Source organism: Balaenoptera borealis (genome assembly GCF_965194805.1).
Source record: "Balaenoptera borealis genome assembly, chromosome: 6".
Taxonomy (NCBI): Eukaryota; Metazoa; Chordata; class Mammalia; order Artiodactyla; family Balaenopteridae; genus Balaenoptera; species Balaenoptera borealis.
In genome coordinates, this window is record NC_138863.1 from 26,478,696 (window position 1) to 26,492,484 (window position 13,789).

The 13,789-nt window shown below is 39.2% G+C and overlaps 1 pseudogene across 1 annotated transcript in view; it reads left to right on the plus strand.

Moving 5' to 3' along the window:
* Positions 1 to 13,789, plus strand: part of LOC309630740 (tigger transposable element-derived protein 1 pseudogene) — a 213,618-nt pseudogene that overhangs the window by 54,388 nt on the left and 145,441 nt on the right. The gene's annotated exons all lie outside the window — the stretch shown is intronic.

Here is a 13,789-nt window from a genome sequence, read left to right on the forward strand (position 1 = left end):
TTATGTAACTTCTCAGGATTCTTTCAGGTGCAAATGACAAAGAAACCCAATTCAGACCATCCTAGGCAAAAACTTTTGAGTGTGCTAGCTAAAATGAATTGTAGAGTAGCTCATACAATCTAAAGAACTGTAGGAACTCGTGTCTCAAGGGCCTGATTGAGGTAGAGCTAGGAATAGGTTCTTGTAATTTTTATATATCAGAGAGTGAAAAGATTTCTAAGGTAGGATATTTTCTTGGAATGATCCCTGAGATCTGTTTTCTATCTCTTCTAAGCTAGTTGTTTATCTTGCAAATTCAGTCTTCTTTTGCACCCCCAAAAGAAGCAAGTGTTGTAGCATGAGCTTACAGCAAAAAGCAAAACAGGGAACTCAGAATGTGTTCCTTAACCTTCTATTTAGTTTTCATTTCTTAAATAGCTAATCTCCGTGTTTTGCTTGTATTGCTTTGATAGTTGTCCCCTAGGGAAGGAATTTATCATCTGTATCTCACACAGTGCTAAGTGCTCAAGAAATGATAAATAATAATAATGCTCAAAGGAACAGACTGGACCCGCACAGCAAGAAAGCCACACTGTGTAAATAATTAATGAGAATCAAAAAGCCTGAGTAATTTTGGGTTTTGACTGAGATTTTTAGAAGCATGATTTTTGCCTTAAAATTATTTTTGCCCTTTATTTCTTTGATGTTGTCATTGAAAATGACAATATATAGAAGAAGCTGTTTTGATTTGCTGTTTTAAAAATCTAACTGCAAATCTTTACTAATCTAGTAATTTTAGTAGTTTATTGCTCAAGGTATAAGATTTCTAGGAGACTGTTTTTTTTCATATGTCAGTATTATTTTTGCCACACACAGCATTTATTTATTTGGAGTCATTGGAAAGATTTGACATTGAGATGGAAGACAACTGTAGGCCTGTCATGTCTACTGCTTTATAATAAATGTTGAAAAGGAGTTTTACGCTATTTTTGAAATCTCATTATCATGAGAAACTTTAAGAAAAAATTACAGAAAAATTCAAACACTCAAAAATAGTGAAGATAGTGTAATGAGCCTCTAGCTTCAACATTTGCCAGTGATCTCCCTCACGTTTTTTTCTCAATAATTTTGAAGCAAATCCCAAACATGATCCTATTTCATACACATATATATTTCAGAATGTGTATCTAACTGGTATATCTGATGAAGTTTTTTTTTGTAACCGCAAGGCCATTATCATAATTTTAAAACTTAAATTTAAAATATAGTTCCAAATTAACAGTAAAGTTTTCTCAGTTGCATCAAGAATGCCTTTTGTAGTTGGTTTGTTCAAATCAGGATCCAAGCAAGGCCCACAGATTGCATTTTTTGGTATTGTCTTCTGTATCTTTTATAACAGTCTTCCCTTCTCTCTTTTTCCTTCTCCCTTTCTTTTAAATTTTATTTTTTAAATGAGCATACAGCAAATTTGCTTGTTTTGGGTATATATACATATGATAAAATTGCCTTTTTTGGTACTCTGAATTTTAGCACGTACATAGATCAGTGCAACCACCACAATCAGGATACAGAACAGTTTCATTAACCCCAAAAACTACCTCATGCCCTTTATAGTCACATCATTCGTGCTTCTCTAACCACTGGCAACTACTGATATGTTCTCTGTTACTATATTTTTGTCATTTTGAAACTCATATAAATGGAATCATATAGTATGTAACCTTTAAAGAACAGCTTTCTCTTAGCAAAATGCATTTAAGATTCATTCATGTGTGAATTAATAGCTTGTTCCTTTTTCAGTGGTAAATAGAGTCCAGTGTGTGGGTGTACCACCGTTTATTCATTTCACCTGCTTAAGGACATTTTGATTGCTGAGATTAAATACCCAGGTGAGGAATTTTGGGGTCATAAAGGTAAATGTATGTTTAACTTTATAAGAAACTGTCAAGCTGTTTTTCCAGAATTCCTGTGCCATTTTGCCTTCCCACCAGCAATATGAGTTCCAACTGTTCTGCATCTTCTCTAGCACTTGTATTTTTTTATTTTAGCCATTCTAATAGATATGTAGTGGTATCTCATTGCAGTTTTAATTTGCATTTCCCTAATGTCTAATGATATTGAACAGCTTTTCATGTGATTATTTGCCCTTCACATATCGTCTTTGGTGAATTGTCTGTTCAGATCTTCTGCCTGTTTTTAGTTGGGTTGCTTGTTTTCTTAATATCGAGTTTTGAGAGTTCTTTATATATTCTAAACTGTCGAGCACAAGGCATATTCAGGCTGACAGATTCAGCCAGTAAAGAAACAATGAACCCTTTATAGACTCAGTGTTTTGCTTACATAGGGAGTGCAAAGATGATTAGCCAAAGGTGCCAGCCCTCTGTGGCCTTTGCACAGGATGACACAAACAAAAGAGGCCAGGTGACTGCAACGAGAATGATGGGATACTCCTGCTGAGGATCCCATTCCATGATGCTGCTAATCAGTTTTATAGCTGCAGATTTGCCTTAAGGATGGTGAGGCAGAAAGCCTCGTACCCCACCAGAACCTGAAAACAATGAGAAACTGCCTAATGACAGCCCCCTGGGTAGATAGGGAAGCGAGTGAGAAATAGCACTGTAGCAGCGCCTCGCGCGTCTCCCATGCTCTCCCGTTCCAGGAGGGTCACAAGGCATTCTGTCATTCTGTCAAGATTCAGCCGCCGTCCAAGCCTTGCCTATGTGGCCTGTGTGGAAACCTGCAAGGTCCTCAGGCTCTGGCTGTTCCCCTAGAGATACAAGTCCTTTCTCAGATATGTGATTTGTAAATATTTTCTCCCTACCTGTAGCTAGTTCCTTCATTCTTGTAACAGTGGGTTTCATAGAGCAAAAGTTTTTAATTTTGATTTATCAATTTTTTCTTTTATGGAGTACATATTTGGTATATCTAAGAACTCTTGGCTCAAACTCAAATCATAAAGTTTTTCTCCTGTTTTCTTTTAGGAATCTTATATTTTGTGTTGTTCACTTAGATCTATGTTCCATTTAGTAATTTTTTTAAGGGTGAGATTTATGTCAAGGTGCTTTTTTTTTTTTTGCGTATAGATGTATAGATGTCTAATTCTTCTTATAGCACTTGTTGAAAAGAGTATCTTATTTTCATTGAATTGCCTTTGTACTTTTGTCAAAAATCAATTGACCATATTGTGTGGATCTACTTCTGGACTCAGTTCTGTTTCATTGTGTATCTTCCTCTTTATCTTAGTTACAGTAGTTTTATAGAAAGTTTTAAAATCAGATAATGGATGGGATTCCTCTAACTTTATTCTTTTTCAAAATTGTTTTGGCCATTCTGATTTCTTTAGCTTTCCATGCAAGTTTTTAAATCAACTTATCTATATCTACAAAAAAAAAAAATCCTGCTGGGTTTTGATTGGAATTGCAGTAAATCTATAAATTTGGAGAGAATTGCCATTTTTACTATGCCGAATCTTCGAATCTGGGAATGGGAATGTCTCAGTTTATTTAGATCTTTGATTTATTTCTTCAGTATTTTGTAGTCTTCAACATAGAGATCCTATATGTGTTTTGTTATATTTATAATTAAGTATTTCATTTTGGCAGGGGCAGCTACTGTAAATTGTATTGATGCTTAATTCTGGTTTACAATTGTTTATTGCCAATATAATTTACTGTTCTTTGTTGACCTTGAATCCTATTGTCTACTAAACTCACTTATAAATTCTAGGAGTTTTTTTGTAGACTCCTTAGGATTTTCTACATAGACAATAATGTCATCCATGAATAGGGACAGTTTTATTTCTTTTTAACCTGTATACCCTTCATTTCTTTTTTCTTTCTTTCCTTCCTTCCTTCCTTCTTTCCTTCCTTCCTTTCTTCCTTCCTCCCTTCCTTGTTTCCTTCCTTCCTCCCTCCCTCCTTCTCTCTCTTCCTCTTTCTTTCTCTTTCTTTCTTCCTTCCTTTCTTTCTTTCTTCCTTTCTTTCTTTCTTTCTTTCTTTCTTCCTTCCTTCCTTCCTTCCTTCCTTTCTTTCTTTCCCTTCCTTCCTTCCTTCCTTCCTTCCTCCCTTTCTTCCTTCCTTTCTTTCTTTCTTTCTTTCTCTGTCCTTCTTTCTTTCTTTCTCTTTCCTTCTTTCTTTCTCCCTTCCTCCCTCTATTTCTTTCTTTCTTTCTTTCTTTCTTTCTCTCTTATTGTACTTCCTAGGACTTCCACTACAGTGTTGCATAGGAATGATAAGAATGGACATGCTTGTTTGTTTCTGATCTTAGAAGGAAAACATTCAGGCTTTCACATTAAATAATGGTTTCTTTAAAGTAGATTTTTAGTAGAAGGTTAGATTAGATTGAAGAGATTCCATTCTGTTCCTAATTTGATGAGAGTTTTTATCATTAATGGATATTGAATTCTGTCAAATATTTTCTACATCAATTGATATGATCATGTGGTTTTTTTCCTTTGGATTATTAATTTAGTGAATTACATTGATTGCATTTTGAATATTGATCCAACCTTGCACTCCTGGGATAAACCCCACTTGGTCATCATGTGTCCTGATTTTTACATATTACTTGGTTCTATTTGATATAGTTTATTGGGAATTTTTGCATCTATCTTCATAAGAGATATTTGCCTGTAATTTTCTTTTCTTGCACTGTCTCTGCCTGGTTTTGTTATCCTGGTAATGCTGACCTCATAAAATGAGTTGGGGCTTATTACTTTCTTTTTCCTCCATGCCATTGATTTGTTGGAAAAAACCTGGTCATTTATTTTATAGAATGTCCACCATTATTGATCTGACTGATTTCTCATGGTGATTTCTAATTTAATCCTCTATTCCTCATGTTTCCTGTAAACTGATAGTTAATGCTGGAGGCTTGATTACACTCAGGCTCAATATTTTTTGCCCTGGAAACTTAATAAGCAGTGCTGTGAATATTCTATTGCATCACACCATGAGACATAATATCTAGTTGTCTTACTTTTAGACACACTGAGATTGATCAGTAGATTCAGACAGTATTAGTCTTATATCTTTGTAAAATTCTCTATCAACATTTTACCTAATGGTTTTAACATCCATTGATAGTTATTTACAAGATCTATTATTTAATTAGGAGTTGTAAAGGATGACTTTCTAATTTTCTAACTCCTTTTTGCATTTATCAACTTTCATAAAAAAGAACTATCATCAACTTTTTGAATAGCTGGGTACTCTGGGAATCAGAGAAGACACAGAAGTGCAAGAGGTTTGTTGAGAGGTAACATCTATCAAAGATGGACAGGGAAGGAAGTCATATTGGGCAGAGCTAAATAAAGGAGTCTTAGGCCATGAAGCAGATCTGACAAAATCTTGTCCAATCCAAGGAGGAGCTCTGGAGTAAAGGCTGCCCATTAGAGGAGTCCCACATTTGGCAGAAATGGTTAGTCCCTGGTTCTGCGCTGCTCAGTCATTGTCCAAGGACTGCCTGGGGTGGGGGTGGCCTTGGCTCAAAAGCTAATGTGAATCCTAAAGGTACTAACAGCTGGAGGCAAGTTGTTTCCTGAAGGGAGATCTGGGAGTTGCACCTACATGGCTGCCACATGCTGACATAGAATTTATAAATAAAAGGCAGAATAAATTCTTGATTTTTTTTCCTTTTATCAATTTTTAGAGTAATGCATATGTGCCCTAAGAACTTCTGATGGTAGTGATTTTTAGTATAAGTAAGAACTCATGGATTTTGGAGATGTTGATACATTTTAATAATTACAGTCATTATTCTTTTGGGTACATAGATAGTTTCATCTTAGGCCAATAAGAATCTCTTCAATTTTTTATATATTTTTCCTTTTTATTATGGAAAATGTCAAACATACACAAAAGTACAGAGAATCGTATAATGAACCACAATGTATACATCACCAAACTTTGACGATAATCAACTTATGACTAATCTTTAGTCATCTATGTCCCTATATACCCTCTATTCTCATGGATTATTTTAAAACAAATGCCAGACATCATGTAATCCTGAATCATTTCGACATGATGCCTTTTTTTTATGATAGTGTCCTTGGTCTCTGGCACAACAAAAATTTCCATACCCACACAATTTCTGCCCTAGAGTTGAAATCAGCCATTTTCCCAAAGATCCCTAGTTTATTTTAGTCGGGTTTTTCTAGTTTCAAGCTATTACCAAATTTATTTGTTTATTTTACATTCTGTTTCATGAAATTCCTCTTGAAGTTATTTTGATTACTAAAAATTGTATTTCTTATTCAGTCTTTTTCTTAAATTTAAACTCAGCAGAAGTTTACTATATCCCAAGAAAAGTTATGTTCCATTTTGCAGTAGAAAAGTATATAGATAGAATGTTTTCTGGTGCAAGAAACAGAAAACCTAAATCAAATTTGGCTTTAAAAATTGATGAAAGGGCTCACAATACTAGAAAGCTCAGAGATAGGGCAGACTCAAAGCTGGTTGACTGCACAGCTTAGCTTTTCACTAAAGACCCACTTTACCAGTTTATTTTCATCTTTGTGTTCTGTCATTTAGAGTGTAGGGCTAATTTTAAAACTGGCTTCTCTAATGGTGATGGGATGGACTTTCTTATTCATATCTAGAGTGAGAGAATGCACTCCTGCCCAGTATTTTGGGCATAAGAGCTGAAATTCACTCTCATGGGGTTCGTTTTAGTCCCATGCCCATGTCTGAACCAGTGATTGTGCGAAAGGAAATGGAATGCCTTAATTGGCTTAAGGCAACTGGGCTCCACTTTGGGACATGGAGATAGGATTAGATTCACTCAAAGCACATGAGCTGGGTGGAGAGCTGCATAACAGCATGAAAAACAGGAAAAATGTTAGGAAAGGGAAATTGTGGAATAGAAACTAAATTAGGCAACTAACAAATACCTACTATAACAACTACAAACTAGACCTGGTTGTTAGGATCGGTGCCTGAAGACTGTCACATATTTTGACATGACTTTTGTAGTAGAGTTTTAATTTTAGTCCATGCACAGATCTCCTTTCTGGGCACCTGAGAAGTTTATATTTCCTGGTTCCCTTGTAATTGTGTGACTAGTCCTTGCCAATGGATTGTGGGTGGAAGTGTTGTACCCTGTGGCAGGAATTGTAGAGGTGTTATGGGGTAACATATGATCAACGTATAGAATGTAGATTCAACTTATGGAAGACAAGCACTCTGGAAAGTTACCTGGACCTGCAACAGACTTTGTGTGAGAAAGAAAGGTTTTTTTGTGTTAATTCACTGTAATTTGGGGGGTTTGTTATTGCATCATAACTTGACCCATCATGACTGATAAAACTTCCATACATTCTTATACATGGTAAGTAATTGAGGAAATAGAACCGGTGTTACAATACATATGTAACACCTTCAGCGACCCCAAGAAATTGCCCTGATATGCATACTTCGTATGAAATGAATCAGAATATTGGGACAGTTTTTCAATTGTAGTGAGTTCTGACCAGTATTTCTGGATATGCTTGTTTAGGGTAAAGACCTATAGGAGTAGTGTCTGAAAACAACACTTTTATCATTTTACTTCCTTATGCAAAACTCTTCAGTGGTTCCACTATTACCTACAGAATAAACTATACATTCCTTACTTAAACTTCCATATTTTGGTCCTAATCTACCTTTGTAGACTGCGCACCATTATTCTTTTTAATTGCACCAGTGTGTTCAGCAATCATAACACCCGTGGGCACAGCCACAGAGCCTGAAAAGGGGAATGTAGTTCAAGAATCTCTTTTATGGGTCTTTTCGTTTGACGCCCCACCCGGCCACTGGGCTCCCCACCCCAACCAGTGTGCTACATTTAGCTGACTCTGGTTTTAGACATTTTGCTTTGGAAACTGAAGACCATTGCCTAACATCTATTTTCCCCTCCTCAATAATAATAATTCCTATATAGCAGAGGTGACAAGGTGTTCAAGTTTAGCTGTATTTCCTAGTCTCCCTTGCAACTAGATGTATACACATAATCAAGTTGTAGGCTTGTTGAGAGGGACATCAGGAGAGGTACCTTAAAGGCCCTGTTTGCCTAGTGTCCCTTTCTTGCCTGCTGCTTGGGAAGTGGATATGACGGCTGGAGTTCCAGTAGCCCTCTGGCAACATGAAGTCACTTTGAGAATGGAAGCCAGGGCTGAGAATGGCAGAAGAGAATAATAGGAGGGAGCCTGCATTCCTGGTTACCTTGTGGAGCTGATATATCAGCTCTGGGCTGTCTCTCAACTTTTTTTTTTTTTAAACCACATTTCATTAACTCTTAAGATGCACCATTATTTATATATTATTAAGGAAAAAAAAAACCCACTGCCAGTCAAACTGATACAATGCTTTCTTATTGCATCCACACTGAGGTGACTCTGATTTCAGAAATGTTAAACTGTGAAAAAAAATGTGTCTTAGAATCGATAAAATATGTTATAATGGAGAGTATTAACCCCTGTGTTTTTAAGCCATCATTATTTGGGGCTTTCAAATGCATTTCACACAGATTATGTGCATCGTAACTGATGCAGACTAGTTTTTAATTTTTCTGCCTGTCTTCATTTTGGACTTAAAACTCCTTGAGATTTCTGAGTCACAACCTTCATCAGAGAGCCCTTGTTTTAAACATCAACTTCATTGAAGTATAATTCTCATACAATAACATGTAGCTGTTTTAAGTATATATTTTGATGAGTTTTGGCAAATGCATGTACCCATTTGACTTCCACCATGATCAAGATAGAGAGTATTTCTATTACGCCATATACCCTTCCTCCTCAATTCCCCGTACCCCAAGCCTAAGCAACTGCTGGTCTCCTTTCTGTCATTATGGGTTAAATTTGTCTTTTGTAGAGTTTTATATAAATGGAATCATAAAATATTTCTTTTGTGTCTGGCTTCTTTCACTCAGCATACTGTTTGAGACTCAACTATGTTGTCCTATGTACCAACAGTTTGTTTCTTTTTATTGCTGAGTAGCAGTCCATTATATGGATGTACCACAACTGGCTTTTCACCATTTAAGATCTTGGGTTGTTTCCAGTTTGGGGCTATTGTGAATAAAGGTGCTATGTATATTTGTATACACAGGGAGTCATTTTTTGGTCCCTCTAAAGTCATGGGCCTGACTACTCTTGTATTCTGCCCTTGTTCTAAGAATCCTATAGCTCTTGCTGTGTATCCCTGCCTTTTGTCTGCTTGTCCGTTGATCCTGGCTAGTTAAAGCTAAATCTGTCCTGAATAGGAATTATCACCTTTAGCCCTGCTACTTTTCCTATTCCACTTTTTAAACATGATTATAAAAAGAAAGAATTAAATATACTAGAATATGACAGGGGAGGACAGTTGCCCTGGGTACGGAAATATAGAGGAATAATAGTTCAGGCTTCCAAACTAGCTTTCTATTCTATGAGAGGTAGTGGGGAAAGAACTCTGGCTTTGGACCCAGGCAGGTCTGGGTTTTTCAAATCCCAAATTTGGCCATTTTTTAGTGTGAGAATCTGGATATATTACATTATTTAACCTCATTGAGTTTTTTTTTTTTTTCCACCTGGAAAATGAATATAACACTCACTTTGCAGAATGTGAGAATTAAATGCATATATTCATTTAACAAATATGTATTGAAAACCTACATCTGCCAGGTCCTGTCCTGGGCTCTGGGGATACAGCAGTAAGCAAAACAGCAAAAGTGCCTGACCTCATGGAGCTTACATTCTGCTTAGAAAGGCAAGACAACAAAAACAAAAAAAATCTGTGTTACATTAGATGGTCATAAATGCCATAGAGAAAAACAGAGCAGAGAAGGGGGATAGAAAATGCTGTACTTGTAACCTCTTCTTGGCTGTGAGCTACTTAAGACTAGGTATGATCTTTCTTCTGTATCACTAGCATTTATCATAATGTCAGCTGTATATTAAGCGCTGCATACGTTTCCTGAGTGAAAGGAGTGACTGAATAAAAACCAGTGTTGAGGAGAGAGATTATCTCATGAAATCACTATAATACTGCTTACCTGGACACTTTTAAATGCTTCCAGATAGGTAATAATTCTGTCAGCAAGAATGGTGCCCTTCCCTTCTCCTTGTTCTTGCTGGTTCTGGAAGTCTCCTAGCCAGTGTTATATTTTTTCTTGGAAATCAGAATGCTTTGAATGTACCTTCTGAATAACAATATATCCTTGATGTTTAAAAATTAACAACATGCATTTTTCAGACTTTTGCTGAATGAATAATATAGAAAACAATTTGACAAACAGTTCAGTATGTCAATTTTTCTATTAAGGAGCTTTGGTATTCTACAGTCTCTGGAAAACTGGCATGCATCTGCTATAAATATTAAAATCATGCTTTAGAATAATATTCAGTGTCAAGGGACAATGTCCTTAATATGTGGTTAAATAGGGTAAAAAAATACAGTATGCAGTGTCATCTCTTACACCTCTACTCAAACTCAGATACTATCTTCTGAACTGTTGATGCCTTCCTTCTTTCACTGCCTAAAGTCCTTTAAATTACCCAGACCAAATACGAAATCTTTCTTTGAACTATCATAACACTTGCTTGACTTCTCAGATTGTTCATTAAAAAAAATTTTTAATGCTTTATTCATTTTTGTATTTCTGACCCCAGGGATACGACAGCCCTTCCTTTGAATATCCAATAAATATTTGTTGATTGAATTATTTTCACAACACATCATTCACTTACAATTTTTATTCCAATGATGGTAAATCGATTTCTGAAACACTTCCCTTACCCCATATGAAGGTGCGATTATTGTTTTGAGCAATTTTTAAAAAGTATGCTCTCCTATAAATGCAGCTTGTCATAAAAATCATTGCAGTTATGTCACAGTCTACTAAAAAGACCAAAAACAAGCCGGTTATTTTCCAATTCCAGTAATTTGCGTCATGTCTTATGTTTTGCTAAAACTCCAGTTCCTTGTTTTCCACCCCCACCCCCAGATCTTATCCTATTAATAAGGTAGAAATAAGGGCAATTGTCTTTGTGGATCTAAAATTTTAGTGCGCTTCATTCCCTAAATGATTCCATGTGTAAATTAGTTGCTTAGGAAAGCCTGTAATCCGCCTACAGCCTAAGGAGCTATATTTAGTGCTCAGTTATTTAAACACATACACACAAATTGAGTGCGTGGCTGGGTAAATGCCTGGGTGTAGTTTCGTGGTGAGCGGAGCGCTGGGCCAGGTGCAAAACTCCTAGCGATGTTTTTCTGTGTCCCTGGCCAACTATCTCCGCCTAAAACTCCATCAATTTATTTGCGCTACTGCAGAACGGAGTTAACTCCAACGCCACTCAAACCAGCTTTGTACAGATTTTTTAAACGTTTGAGCTGACCCTTACTGATTTTTTTTTTTTTTACTATAAAACGACCCAGCTAGATCCAAGTTAGATTTGCCATCCTCTTTCAGGGCCTCTCGGGGGTGGTACAGAATTACGATTTTGGATTTGAGCGCAGAGCCGAAAGAAATGCAAACGCACGGACACGTAGAGACTTGGCAACAGTGACAAAGCTTTGTTAAAACTTGCCCCTCCAGCGGCGGGGCGGGATGGTCTGGCCGCCAAGGAGCCGGCGCGGGCGGCAGGGCGTAAGGCAACCTGACTTTCCTCTCGCTTTGTTTTTGCTGTCACGGTGGTACAGAAATAGCAAAGCAGGGGCGGGAAGTCGCCCGGGTGTGTGTGTTTTTCCCCGCTGGCACGGGGACCACAGAAGGAGGAAGCAGGAGCAGCGCGGAACCCGCCCGCCCCCTATGCAGCAGCGTTCAGGCGCCGACCTCCAGCCCCTTCCAGAACGCTCAGTGCCGCTTCTGCGGGTCCCGCCCCCTGCCGGGGTTTCCCCGCCACCCGAGCTCATTTGCATGGCGCTGCCCCTCCCCCGCTGCCATTGGCCGGCGCCGCGCCCCGCCCACTGCCCCTCCATCACGGCAGGGGTCCGTCCCCCGAGCCGCCCGGAGCTGCGGGCAGCTGGCGGACTGTTAAACCGCGGCGGCGGCGGCGGCTGGGGCGGGAGCGGGACGCGCTCTGGATGCGAGTCAGCGGCGCCCCGGGTTGGGGGAGGCGGGCGGGCAGCTAGAGATCACCTCACCAGCCCCCACCACAGCCGGACCGAAGGTGCGGCGGCGGAGGGGAGCCAGGGCGCCCCAGCAGGCGAGTGGCCGGCGTCTTAGCGGCGGGCTGAGCGGGGTGGGTCTCCTCAGCCGGGGACTGCGGCAGCGCGGGAGGGGAGAGCGGAGGAGACCGCTGGGTGGACTTGCGGGCCAGGCGACCGATCGGCAGCCCTGTCGCACCCCCCCGAATCCTCTGAGCTGTTGGATTCTACCTCCCGGCACCGGATCGCGCTCTACGGCAGGGGTCGGACCGCAGCCAAATTTAAACGGCTAAACCTAACAGCTTTGGCAGAAGCTGAAGGGAGGGAAGGGGTGGAGGGAGGGGTGGGGGCGGATCTTAGCACGGTCACGTGGGGGCAGGGGAGGGGCTTGGCAAGCCTCCCTTTTGTTTTGGCTGGCGCGTGCGCAGAGGGCCGAACACGTGGTCTTCTGGGCCCGCCCCTTGCCTCGCTGGCCGCGCTTTTCTGGCTGTGGTTGTGGTGTCGGCTGTTTTGGGGAGTCTCTGAGGCGGAGTTATTTGCGTTAGATGGGACCTTTGTTTTATTTATCTTCACTTTATTTCAGGCAAACGTTGATTTGGCCTTTAGAATTACGTGGGATGGAGGAGAATCTAGAGAATTGTTGAGGAATGGCGTTGCCACGTTTGTGCCGCTTCTCTGCGTGCTGAAGGGATTGATGTTGCCGGAAAATTTGAGGATACTTGGTGTTTGGTAGCAAGAAATACAAGACTATGTTCTGGTTATTAAAGAAACTACTGGAAAGAGGCTAGCTTTACAGCCGAGAGGGAAGGCACTGGCTGGATCTTGTGATGTTTTCTTACTCCGAGAGAATTAGTATTTGGTTCGTTCTCTGCCCGCTCTGCTCCGGGCAGGACCCACTTGTCCCTTCCTCTCGGATCAGCGGTCCGCGGGGATTGATTTTTTTTTTTTTTTCTTTCTTTCTTTTTAAACTGTGGGGAGTACGTCACTTTTTGATAACCCAAACTGTAGTCAGCTGGCGAGATTTAAGAAGATTACTTTCTTCGTCTTTCCTTAACCAGTTTGCTTAACTTCGTGCTGAGTTTGGGTCAGTAGGATGTTATTTTAAATTCCGACCGGATGGGGCAGGTTTATCAGCAATAAAACCTAAGTGAGATATTTACCAGTACTGCAGGCAAAACCGACAGTGTTTTAGACTAGGAAAAAGTGGCTCAAAAAAATAATTAAGCATTAGCGAAAAACCTGGTGTTCTGGAATGCGGATTGCTTGGGAAAGGCTTAGCAGTGAGTGGTCCCGGCTGTTTCCAATTCTTACTAGCTGTTTTCTTGGGCAGGTTACAACCTCTCTGATCTCAGTGTTTCCTCTTGTAAATAGTTTTATAATGCTGTCCTTGCCTTAAGAGGTTGTTATGAGAATCACATGTTTTGTGTTAGTAAAAGTGATTTATAATCTTTACCAGCACTACAAATACAGAAATTGACAGGTAATACGGTTTTATAACAAAAGTCCGTTGTTTTTTTAAGCCAGCATGCTGGAAGAATATAAACGATGAATGAATCATGAAATAGGATATATTTGAATATCTTCAAAATCTGTTGTAACTATTATCTTTGATTCTCTGTCATTTTCCACTTTCTTAATCAGATCAATGTCAAGCTTGCTACCATTTCCTCATAGTTTTAATCTAGATAGATTACCATTACTTC